We start from the raw sequence: 13,708 nt of genomic DNA on the forward strand, positions 1-13,708 counted from the left end.
GGCCAAATTTTTTGGTTTCTCACCTCAAAACTGGGTAGCTTAGGAGTCATGTTTCTTGGACGGTTTTGCATTAAAACTGCCTCCCAAAACCAGATTTTTTATATGTGATTTTGGAGGTGATAACACTTTTCGATATTAGAGCGCGTGACTTAGGGGCATGCGTGGATTCATGTATGCGGATCTTAATTTTGCTCTAGCTCTAGGGGCTTCAACTTGCAAACCATAGCCTTTAAGCCTTAGGCCAAGTTCTCCAGTGACCTTCTTCTGGTCATTAAACATGATTAACCATTTTGACTTTCATGATCCATATCTAGAGTTATATCCTTAGGTCACCTCTAACATTTAGCTCTGCTTTGTACCCAGGCAAGCTTAATTATTTCAAAAAATAAGAAAACAAAAGAACAAGAACATAGCGGGCTCTTCTTCCCAGAGCAACCAGGTTGAGGAAACCCCCATTCCCCACTTTGGACCAGTGGTGGAGAGGGAGAACGAGGTTAACGCCAATGGTATCTATGAGGCCAAGAGAATAGTCTCTAGAATAAATTCCATGCCCTAGGTAAATAAAATAATGAAGGGCAATGGAAACCAGATGAGTTCAAAATTTTATTCCCGACGTGAACTTGAATGTGAACAGAGCTGCATCCCCCAGGAAGGAAATTTTGGGGCCTAGAGCGACAAGCACCTGAAGGCAAGAGCTTTCCTTTCACTGAGCTTGTACTTCACAAAATTTCTTAATTTCATGAAGTTACCTCCATTCCTACTTTCCCCCAATACTTATTGCCTCTTAGCGGGGCTTAAATATTTAGTTCTTAAGAACGAGTGGGAGGCCCCCACTCCAGAGGAAATTCTGTTATTTTTCTTCCTCAAGACCAACCTGGAGACTAGAATTGGAGGTGATGGTTTCTACTACCTCACTAGATTCCCCAAGACTGCCAATTTCATTGATCTTCCTAGCCATCCAAATGAATACAAGGACCAGTTCTTTATGTTTAACGGGTTTAGGACCTACAGTACCGATATTTGAACCGACCTCGTAAGTGTCTTTGCCTGGCTTCTTACTATTGTGAACTTTTTAATTGTTTGTCTGCCTTATAGTATTTACCAATTCCTGTCACATTACTTTTTCTTGTAGCTATTTACAAGAGGTCTAATGCCTCCATTTTTCGTAAGGACCAATACTAGACACTCGCTTTCGTTCCTGCTGAAGAAAATGATCGGCGAGCACTAATAGCTAATGCCAACATGTTGGCATGCAGGATAATAAAGGAATGTCAGTCTTTGGCGCCCTGAACTCTAGGTCCTCCAAGGTAGCCCCTAGACGTTATAAAAGAGGTCGAGGAAGAAGAGGAGGTCATGCAATTGGTGTGTAGACACCCTTCATGGGGTGGTCTAGATCGTGACTTAGGTCGGACAGAGTCGGGGGCAGTACCCGAAACCTTTGGTCAAGGTAACAATGATAATGATATTACCCGAGCTGTTGCCAGGTATATGTTAGCTCACCATGATCCAAGGAAGATTGTGACTAGACACCTCGAGGACTTGGCTAAGGACGTTACCATCCAACAATGTGTTGATCTCTTAGTCCCTCGTCATGACATTAGCCTTCCCAAGATGACCATAGTTGTAGATAATAATTTACATATTAGAAGTTCCATATTTGAGAAGTATGGTACTAACATTCGTCCTAGGATCCTTTTGGACCTTGGCCACTTTTTTCTCGTCTCTTGGTAGCCAGAGTATGATCCGAGCTTAGACGATAAGCTCATGTCTAAAACAGTGTTCGACGTAGTTTTGTTAGAGTCCCCCTCACCCCCTGTCTTCCAAGAGTTAGATGTTCCTCACATAGCTAGCTCGGTCCATATTCCAGAACTAATTATTGTAGTATCCTCCTCTAGCTCAAAGGGTAGGATCTTCTTCTTTTACTTGTTATTTTCTAAGTTTAATTGAAGTTATCTAACCTTCTTTTGACCACTTTGCGAAAGGCGATATGAGTAATGTGGCTGCCGCTTTGGGATGTTTTGGTCTTACTGTCAATACTGTTAGGACATAGAGACTTCAGAAGAAGGCCGCCTCCGGGGCCGAGGCTTCCACGAGAACTCAAAATAAGGTAAAGGATATTCCTCCCTCCCATCCTCGGGCTCAAAAGAAGACCGTGGTAACAATTCAGGATGCTCCATCGCTAGTTACCTGAATAATTGATCCTTCAACTGCTCATGTCAAGGTGGTCAAGTTTCCTCGCCACCTCCGGGGTACTATTCAGGCCCTGACTAGCTAGCAGGCCAGGCATCTCAACCAACTTTCTATTAAGGAGATGGAGAAGATTGAGGCAGAAAATCTTGAGGTCATGATAGAGTCTTCCCTGGGGATGTTTCTGACCATAAGTTTCCCTATTCAATTTTTCTTTGGTCTATCCTATATTTTTCCATGATCTAACAGTTGGGCTATTTTGAATAACACTCATATTTTCCTAGATCCGAGTAGGGGATAGGATCCTCTCCATCCTCACTGATGTGATGTGATTGACCACAAAGTTGGAACAGGTCAAAGATCAGTGGAAGCAGATCGAGGATGCCACCTCTCGAGAGTTGGAACTATCTCACGAATAGGCTCATGAGAGGAACCAATATCTTGAAGCATTCCTTGAGACATCTCGGTCCAATGAGAAGATTGCTAAGGCACAAGCTTTAGAGGTAATCAATGACCGGGACCACCTATATGAGAAGGTTGGTGAGTTTCAATGAAAGATCAACGAGCTCTAGCCAAAGGTAAGAAGTCGGCCTTGCCAAGACTGTGGAGGAGATGTTCTACAAAGTATGGTGCTTCAACCAGGATGGTGACTTCTCTTTCCTGGATACCAAGCTGTGGGGGTGGTACCATGCCAAATTCCATGATCTTCTTATGAAGGAGCCTTCGAAAATGGTTGATATAGCTATGGGAGTTAGTGGAGATGGCGTAGAGGATGAGGTCTCTTCTCATGAGCAAGTTACCAGAGCACGAAGTTGAGAAGACTTTATCTGCTGTTGTTTTTTTGTTTTTTTGTTGGGGGTGCCTTTCATCCCTTATAATTAGGTCTTTTAGGCCGAGACAATTTACATGGATGGCTTTGTGTCGAGGTTATTCATCCTTGTTCTAAATTTACTTGACTTTAACCTTTATATATTTCCCTTCTATTACTGTGTTTTAAATTGTTAAATTTTTATACTCATGCATAGTTATATGGAGTTATTTTAGATCGAGGTATTTTTATAATTTCATGCTTGATCACTAACCCGTTGATTTTCAGGTTGTGAACCTAGTCGAATCCATGGTTTTAACTGTTTAATATTGTACTTGTTAGTATTCAGGCCTCGTACCTGGTATAGTCCAGGGTTTTTTTTCTCATTTTGCTTTGAATTTTCTTGCTTAACTTAGTTCATATTCATAATTGTTTTTTGAAAACTCGAGCTTTGACAAGCCACGAAATTTCCAAATTCTAAGTTACATAATTTTTCAAAGACTTGACTTACTATCTAAGGTATATGCCCCCCAAGAAAATAGAATTTATGAATATTCTAGATCGCTTTTACATAACTTTCTTATACAAGAATTGAGAAGAATCTAGTACCGTGCTTAAACTATGTTGACGGTAAGAACTCGTCAACTAAGTTAGATAAATAACTTTTTGAATTGTAAAAGAAGTGAACTTAAACTGACTAAACTTCAAACAAACTTCCTTATGATTGCAAGAACATAGAATGTAAATGTTAGAACTCTAAAGTGAAAAATAGAGAGAATGTTGAGCATCTGTTTTCATTAGCAATAATTGGTTACAAAATTCTCCCAAAATCTCCCCCAAATCTCAGGTGTAGGGAGGTAATATTTATAGTAGAGCACTATTGGCTCACTGTACATGGTGGGCCCTAGGGACACAACCCTGCATATGCAGCCTACATATGGTAATGGTGCCAGGAGCATGGTGGCCTGCTCCAACACACGCCAAGGGTCTGTGGGTGTACCTCCACTATATTTTTAGTAAAATTGTCAGAAGCTGGCAGGGCCCCATGGATAAGCACGCCTCATAACAGTCACACATCAATCAATGGCCAGGCCCTATCAGTATCTCATGCTCCTTATTCATCATGCTACAAAGCATTTATATTTCATTCAAAAATATAGGCATATAATCACATATATACTGTTGACGCGGTTTTTTGCCAACAATGTATTAAGAAATAGTATGGTAGATTAGTGCTTAGAAATAAACCGTAATGAAAAATGAAATGAATTCACAAGAACACAAATATTTTACGTGGTTCAGTGGTTAAAATCCACATAGTCCGCAAGTCTGTATTATTGTTGTTTCACTCTCTATTTTAGCAGAGTTTCAGTATTATAGAATAATGGCCCCTTTTCTTGTCCAATATTCTCAGTATGTATAGAGAAATTCCATGGACAGGTTTGGGTAACCACATGAGTCAACCACGCATATACATATTTATTACATTTAATACGTATATTTCCCATTTAAATGGGATATGATTTGATCATACAGTAAATGTTCTCCTAATATCAGGGACATTAAATATGACAGCCTGGTCATAAATAACCGTATAATGGGATTCTGAGTCACTAGGGATCCTTGAGTATGCAATACATTCAAATTAGCACGTGCTGAACAACTTCTCCAAGCTCGTATTTCAAATGCCGTTTGAATATTATGAGCTCACACTTCACAACCTTCGTGTCTGTAGCTCGGGTTAAACCTAGGACGCCTAACACCACACGTACCCATGTGAAATTGGAGTTGCTTATGTGGATAATAAGTAGATATCATTCCCTTTGTTAGTTCTTCGTATATTTATTTGTCAGCTGTACCCGAACTGAGTGAATGACTCGAGCTAAAATTAGGGTACAATATTTGCCCCCCAAGCTCCTGCTTGTGTATGACGTCATCATTTTCTGACCTACATAGTAGGGGATTTTAGTCTTTTGTTACAAAATACTATGCCTGCCCACTATTCGAGTACTGGACATGAGGTGTACTGCAATTGGCGTCTCTTCGGGTTTTGAGGACTGCAATAATTGTCTTGTCACCTTTTTGCTACCATTTTCTCTATTTAACCTTGGCCCTTGGATCTCGAACCAACCCAAATGGATGTTGTTGAAGCGATTTTTCGCCAACAGAGTATAAAGAAATAATAAGGTTGATTAGTGCTTAGTCATAAACTGTAACGAAAGATGAAATGAACTCACAAGAACACAAATCTTTTACGTGGTTCAGTGGTTAAAATCCACATAGTCCACGAGTCTATTATATTGTTGTTTCTCTCTCTATTTTGGAAGAGTTTCAGTATTATAGAATAATCATCCCCTTCCCTGTCCAATATTTCCAGTATTTATAGAGAAATTCCATGGACATGTTTGGGTAACTGTGTGAGTCAATCATGGATTTACATATTTATTACATATATTTCCCATTTATAATGGGATATGATTTGATCATAAAGTAAATGTTCTCCTAATATCTGGGACATTAAATATGACAGGCTGGTCATAAATAACTGTATAAGAATACCCGAGTCTTTGGGGATCCGTGGGTATGCAATATATCAGAGATACCACGAGCTGGACATTTCTCAGAGCTCATACTTTGACAACTATTTGAATATTACGAGTTCGTGCTTCGCAACCATCATGTCTGTAGCTCGGATTAAACCCAGGACGCCTAAGACCACACGTGCCCATGTGAAACGGGAGTTGCTTACGTGGATAATAAACACATATCATTTCCTTGATTATTTCTCCGTATATTTATTTGTTAGCTGTGCCCAAACTGAGTGGATGACTCGAGCCAAAATTAGGGTACAGCATTTGCCCCCAAGCTTCTGCTCGTGTATGACATCATCTTTTTTTACCTATACAACAGGGGCTTTTAGTCTTTTGTTACACAAAACCATGCTTGCACACTACTCGAGTATTGGACACGTGGTGTACTGCAATTGGCATCTATTCAGGTTTCAAGGACTGCAATAATTGTCTTGTCACCTTTTTGCCGCCGTTTTGTCTTTTTAACCATGGCCTTTGGATCTTATACTAACCAAATCGTACGACCCAAATTAATTTACGTAGTTTACGTATAAATAGGGTAGGCAATTTTTCGATTTCACCACCTTTCATTTGTATTTTTTCTATATTTTCTCTCTTCTATATTTCCGAATCCTTCTTCTTTCTTAGAAAAACCCTGTTTACCGAGTTTTTCGGGAACTAGAATTATAAAAGATAAAAGATCTTAGAAAGAAAGGGTTAGAAGTTATCACACAAAGAATTTTACGTGGTTGGGGCGTTAAAATCCTTAGTCCACGAGTCCATTGTATTAGGGCTTTAGGTTCTTTAGTAATGAAGTTTCTCTGAATTTGAGTAGAGTGTATGCTTACAAGAGAAAAATCAAAAAATTTCCACAGTGCACAACTGCTTATATTTACAGGCAGTTGAGTGCTCTGGGTTTGGGCCGGACTAATCCGGGCCCAATAGGAGTATAAACATCATTTTATCACTGATGTAGGCTTAATACAAAAGATTTTATTAAGTAGAATACGCTAATCAAGGCCCATTGGGCCGACCCTAGCATAACCATGCCACAAGGCCAACAGAAGTACGTAGCTCTAGTTTGGTTCACATGGGCTTTTAAGGAAATCTGAGGGACATGATTTTTCAGAGCAGTGGTGGTACGGTTCTGGAATGAAGGCGTACATTCCATATGTAACCTCTTCTGCAAGTTACTTATGGGGACAAAACTCTGTATTTCTTGGGGCGATGTCAATATCAGGGACAACTTATCGAGCCCAACCTGGTCGCAAGGTCCAGGTTCGTTTACTAGCATCCCTCTTCATTAACCAAGATTCTGGTTCATTGTCGTCTACGGTCCTTCCGGTACATTTTCAAACTTGGAGGAATTAATATCCTTACCGCATTTCGAGCACATCATAATGAAATGTGCCAACCTCACGATCCCTTCTTTCATTCTAGGACAACGTTGTGCTATATCGATATTTGGGCTGTTTGGACTCATCTCCTCTATTGGGCCCGATCTGGGCTCTAGGTCCCTTCAGAGTGGCCCATGGACTGAATGTACAGACCTGAGATGGGAGGGAGGAAATGGGGATAACGTTTAACCCCCAAGCCTTTATCTGTGCTTACGCAGTGAAGGCTTGCTTCCTTTCCCGGATAAATTCTCAACATCCCGGTTCTTTCCTCAGGAGACGTGTCCGTTTTCGTGTGGCATCGATAGCCAGGAACTTGTATAAAAAGTATTTTGAGTTAGCATCCCTGATCGAATCCCAAAGGCCCGAACCATTTACTAGGACCTTGGTTCGTTTTCTTCAAGGCCCCCTATAATTGGCGCATCGATGGTACTCGAGTCTGACAACCAAACATGTCGCCAACTAAACGCTAGCGTAAATTTCCAAGCGTCCCATCTTCATGAACGGATCCTTTAATATTTCTACATCATTTAGGATTGTTGGATGGGACGACTTTTGAAATGCCTTTCCTTCGGACCGTTGGATCGAGGTGGCGCAGATCACGACTTGGGGAACTCGTGGTGCGATACTCAAGTGGGCTAATTAAAACCCCTGCCTGATCCGAAATTGTTCGATGTGGGGTGTCGTTCTGAACCGTTAGATCAAAAACACGCTTTTGGTCCTTATAAATTCCCCCAGACTTTCATTTACAAATTTTACGCATTCTGAACAAAAGAACCCATAGAGAGAACTTTTTATGTCCGAGCTTGCTGATGAAATTCTTCGTCAATTACTTTGTCTTCATCGTCGTCTCTTTCTGACACGTCTGATCTCTGCGCCCTTGCCTGAAAGTGTGACCTCGACTTGACCATTAGACGAACTTCTGTGTCACCTCCGCCTGTTCAAGACTGTGATCTTGCCGTCACTGTCGCCAAAAACACGTCATCCTCCACGATCATCACTTTACAGTAAGTTTTCCAAACCTTTTACTGATGTTTTCTCGTGCTTATCATTTTGTTATATCACTTTTATAGCTATAGGGCTGTTAGAGTCGGGGCCATCGTTTAGGGTTGCTCTGGGTGCAGTAGAATAGTAGAATCAAATTGTCTGGGTTATGCCGGATCCTTCCAGGTCCGCATCGTCCCTGAACGAATGGTAATAGGCCAACTTAGGGAAAGTTTAGAAAAAATCTTCTTATTTGTTTTCGATCAGGGTTCTGCAGATCTTTGGTGATCCCGGATCTGATCCAGAGGGGACTCTTCCAAGCAGTTCGTAAGAGAGCCTCTGTACCTTAACCAAACTTTTTGGGTTTTGGTGCTAATTGCTTGATTGTTTGCTTCCTTTCCTTTTGTTACTAGAACATCAGTCATGAGTCACGGCATCACCCTCCACCCAGAAGTGTAACATCCCACATCATTATGGCTGCTTTTTGGAATGACGACTGGCCCTACAAACCAACACGATTCTTTTCAGCATGCTTTGTCCTCACTCACATGCTTCCTAGGAAAACTTCCTAGGAGGTCACCCATCCCTAGATTACCCCAGGTTAAGCACGCTTAACTTTGGAGTTCTCAAGTGATGGGCTACCGAAAAGAAGATGCATCATGTTGATATAGGTAGTACCCATCAATCCATTTAAGCCCTCTTCAACTGTGCAGTCCCATACCTACACAGTCTTAGAATCATCACACTTGACCTTCCCCAGGTAGTGTGGGATTGCACAGCTTACCCGGTCTTTCCCTTTACGGATCACGGGATTCTGACTGTCACAATCACCCCCCCTTACGGGCCCGACGTCCCCGTCGGCCACACTTCCGGCTGGGTCAAGGCTCTGATACCATTTGTAACATCCCACATCATTATGGCTGCTTTTTGGAATGATGACTGGCCCTACAAACCAACACGATTCTTTTCAGCATGCTTTGTCCTCACTCACATGCTTCCTAGGAAAACTTCCCAGGAGGTCACCCATCCCTAGATTACCCCAGGTTAAGCACGCTTAACTTTGGAGTTCTCAAGTGATGGGCTACCAAAAAGAAGATGCATCTTGTTGATATAGGTAGTACCCATCAATCCATTTAAGCCCTCTTCAACTGTGCAGTCCCATACCTACATAGTCTTAGAATCATCACACTTGACCTTCCCCAGGCAGTGTGGGATTGCACAGCTTACCCAGTCTTTCCCCTTACGGATCACGGGATTCTGACTGTCACAAGAAGAGTATGTCCAAGTGGCCCCTTTTGTCCTGGAAGGACATAAACCCCCCAGTGGCAACACTTGGGAGATGGACGGGGAGAAGAATTCGTTCCGGAACTACCAGATGCTGGACGCTCTTGAGAGGCATTTGGGAGTGGAGTCCATACCTGGAATTTTTTATAACTGCCTGGCCAGGAATGAGGAAAAGGGCCACACCAGCGTGGGTGAATTTGGGACCTGGAGCATGGGCCACATCAGCGCAGGAGCCATTCTCCCACTTCACAATAATTTTGTACAGTTCCTGAAGTTTGTGGGGATCGTTCCCTTTCAAATTTTGCCCGAAGCTTATCAACTTCGCGCGGGATGGCACATCTTCTGTTTGGCGAGGGAGATACTAAAGCTAACCCCAGCTGAGGTGTTGTACTTCTATAAGCTGGAACCACAGCTCATCGCCAAGGACAAGACCCAGGACGACTTCTACAGATTGAAGCCTCGCGGTAATTATCCTGCTCCCACCAGCTCCTGGAAACACTTCCCAGATGTCAGACAATATTGTTTTATGATATCTGCGTTCCTTTTGGATAAGAATTCCACGTTGGTGCTAGACTTCCAGCAAGTGGGTAAGTAATCTTTTTTTTTGTTAGTTCAATTCGTTCTTTTCATTCTTTTTGTTATCCGCTTTCAACTTACAGTCCTGTATGACAGGACCATATGCCCAAACCCCTCTCACCCAGTCAATCCTTGACCAGAAGAAGTTCTACTCCACTTTAAGCGTGGAGGATTTTAATGTAGGAGGCTACGTAAACATCGACAACCTGCGAACAATTGGGATGTTGGCGGCCAATCAGACAATTTTGGCCCTTAGCCTCCAAGGGTTGCAATGCGAGAAAGACCCGGGAGGACGAGGCAAAAAGGAAGAGGGAGCAGGCCCAACAAACAGAGAAGTCCGCCTCCAAGGATCTGGATGCCCTCTTCGAAGAGGCCCAGTCGAACACGGGGGCTCCCGAGGCTAGTATATCGGGACAAGGTAATTCGACATTGCTTTTGACTTATGCTCCCCATTTTGGGGACTTAGTTAGGGATAGACTAGTTTATCGAGGCCACCTGTTCGGGGTCGTTAGAGAAATGGGACCTTCATCCCCCATCGTAATAGACCAGTAGACTCTCATGTACTCATCCGAGTTCCTTCAATATGGAAATTTCTTGGACCTGGACGACACGGGAGACCAAATTCATTCCTTCATTTTAGGAGAGTTAAGTCGAGCCCGAGTTCTAGATAAGGGTTCGTCCCAGAGGACCTTAGAATAGTTTCTTAAGTACTTCTTGTTCTCATTCATATATTTTCCTCCCTTTCTTTCTGTTTGTCTATTTCAGACGATTCCATCATGTCCAACCCCGTGGCCAAGATGAAGCAGGCCATAGAGGCTCGGGTAGCTAAGGCCAGGGCGTTGGCCAAGAAAGTTTCAAAAGGTGTGCCCAAGACCAAGGTGCTGGACGTGATTCTCAGGGACTCGGTGCTGGAACCGAATGTGGTCGGGGAGGCCTCAGCCGCGATCTCTCTTACAACGGTTCATACCAAAACTATCTCGTCACATTCTGCTTGACCTCCAGTCATTGACCTGGAGTAGGAGTCTCTGGCGAGTCGGGGGTCAAAGAAGAGAGCTGCGGACCCGGCTGCTGGTGAGTCCGCGAACTGGGCCAAGAGGGCTAAGACCAAGGACCTTTCCTTGGCTGAGAATTCCTCCAGGGAAAGCCAATTTTCCACTTAGGAACTTCCGGAGGGTCCCATACTCCCCGTCAATCCGGTTCTTCTGGAAGAGGGGACATGGGAATACGGCTGGGACAAAAGGGAGGAGGTTTACCAGGCTCTGACGATCTGGCGTAAGGTGGAGTTCACTGAGCGCCTAGCTGCTTTCAATGCCCCTCAGCTGATCGTGGATTGGCTCATTGCTAAGACTTGATTTCGCCCCAAATTTGGGCAAGACACAGCCCCATTTGCTGCGGATTTGTTGGAGCAGGTTGGGACTACCATGTCCAATCTTCAACTCAAAAGGTACGCCACCTTGGCTAACCAAGACGCCTTGTTCATCTCCTACGCTATTCGTCACCAGGCCACCGCTATAAGTCATCTGTCCATATCTTCCTCTGCTTTTTCTATTTTTAATATGTATGTTGTCTAACTTTGATTTATTCCAGGACACCTTACTGGCCCATTGGAATGCTGACTTGGTGGCCGAGATGGCGATGAAGTTGGAGACAGGCCAGCTGGAATTGGAGGGGGCTATGAACCAGCGGGAAGATGCTAGGGAAGCCCTAGCCAAGGAGGATTCCCAAGCCAAAGTGGACCGCGGGGAGGCCGCCCAGGCTTGGTTCCAGCTTGAAGAATCTTTGTCCCGGAAGGAAGCTGAACACAAAAAGCTGGTGGAAAATCTGGAGGCGGAACTTCTTTATGTTCGGGGCTCTGAGGCATCGTCTAAGATCCTCCTGGAGGTAGCCGAAGACCAGTCTCGCCAGGATCGGGAGAAGATCACTGCTCTTAAGTCTTAGGTCCTGGCCCTAGACAGTCTGTTTCAGTGAGAGGTGAAAATGCACGAGGAGGCCTGTCAAGGGAAAGAGCAAGCAGATGCCTTGTTGGAGGCCACCTTCGACGAGGCTATCCACATGGCCTAACTCCAGGACAACAACATGAACCTCCTACTTTACCCCAATCCTGCTGTGAAGAAAGACGAGTTTGAGGCTAAGGAGAAAGCTGACGTGAAGCCCTTGTTCGAGGAGGAGACAGATGGGACCAACCCAGAGGCATCAGAACATGGAGAAGCCTAGGCCTGGGTCTTTTACTTGTTTTTCTTTCTCTCCTTTGTTGTTTTTGTAATACTTTTATGGACGCGGATGTGTCCAAGATCATTTTTATGTGTATCTATTCTTTTCTTTTGCACAAGTTTTTTCCTGTTCCATCTTTTAGAATCTCACTAAGTGTTTTACCACTTTGCATGAATAAGTCGAATGTTCGGTACTGGTTCCAACGGCTGGGGCCATTGGGGAAAAGTTGTAGAAAATGTTTATCTCGTCTGGGGAACCACGTTTGGGTCTCTATGGCCTGGAACGAGTCACCCTGACTTCATAATAAGGGCTCCAACGACCTAGACCATTGAAGATCTCTTTTTAGATTTTAACTTATTAACTCACTTTAATCCTGCTGTTCATGTTCCAATGGCCTGGGCCACTAGAGAGTTAACAACTGTCACCAAATTTGTTTGTCCTGATTCTGGTGTTCAGGTTCCAACGGCCTGGGCCATCAAAGATTAGTTTATTAGTTTATATTGGGCCTATGGGTAAGGTTCCCACGTTCTAGGCCATTTATAAGACTGATTTTAGATAACTCATACCTAGGACTCACGTTCTAATGGTTTTGGGTCGTTATGGCGAAGACGTGGATAGGTATCTGGTTATTTGGGACCATGTTCGGTCAACCAATTTTCAAGTTTTTTATACTCTTGGACCATGCATGTCTGAGCAGGGACTAGGCCTGAGCCTTGCATCCTATTGAGTCTGCACCCCTCGGATCATGTAGTCCGAGTTAGGACTAGGCCTTAGCCTTGCGTCCTTTCGGGTGTGTACCCCCTAGGCCATGTAGTCCGGGTTAGGACTAGGCCTAACCCTTGCATCCTTTCGAGTTTGTACCCACCGAGCCATGTAATCTGGGTTAGGACTAGACCGACTAGGTCCGAGCCTTGCGTCCTATAAGGTTTGTACCCCTTAGGCCATGAAATCCTGGTTAGGACTAGGCCTTAGCTTTGTGTCCTTTTGTTAGGAGTTGGGTTTCTGCTACCCCCAGTCTGTACGGTCGAACTAGGACTAAACTTTGCGGGTTTGGTATCCTGTTTGTTTTTGTTCCTAGACTTGTTCGTACGAATGGTTACACCCCACCCCCTCCCCCAAGAGAGCGAAGACTGTAGTCTTGGATCACTTGTTTGTGAAGACGGACACGAACTTTCATTTTTTACAATAGTCCTTTATGATGTTTTGTACACATAGTTTTCATTAAATAAGAAACCGCCTTGGGGCGTACATTGTTTAAAAGAAAAATTAAAAACAAGAACATGCCCTCCTGACTATTGATAGTATTTACAGAGGTGTTCCGCGTTCCAGGCTTTTGGGACCTCTGTAACGTCAAGTCGACTTAAGCGATACGTTCTTGGACACACTTTATGTTGGATTTTGTATGGTCCTTCCTAGTTTGTGACTAGAACCCCCACTCCTGGATCTTGGGTTGCAGGGAAGACTCTTCTCAGAACCAGATCGCAGGTTTCAAACCTTCGGCTCTGAACTTTAGAGTTAAAATGCCGAGCAATCTTTCCTTAATACATCTTCAGCTGAACTTAGGATTCTTCCCGGATCTCTTGAATGAGGTCTAAAGATTCTTGGAGTAAGGCGTGGTTCTGGGCGGGACCATACGTGTCCCGCCTGTGGGACGGGACAACTGCTTCCACTGGGATGATTGCTTTGCATTCGTA

The sequence above is a fragment of the Humulus lupulus genome, chromosome 3 (genome assembly GCF_963169125.1).
Source record: "Humulus lupulus chromosome 3, drHumLupu1.1, whole genome shotgun sequence".
NCBI lineage: Eukaryota > Viridiplantae > Streptophyta > Magnoliopsida > Rosales > Cannabaceae > Humulus > Humulus lupulus.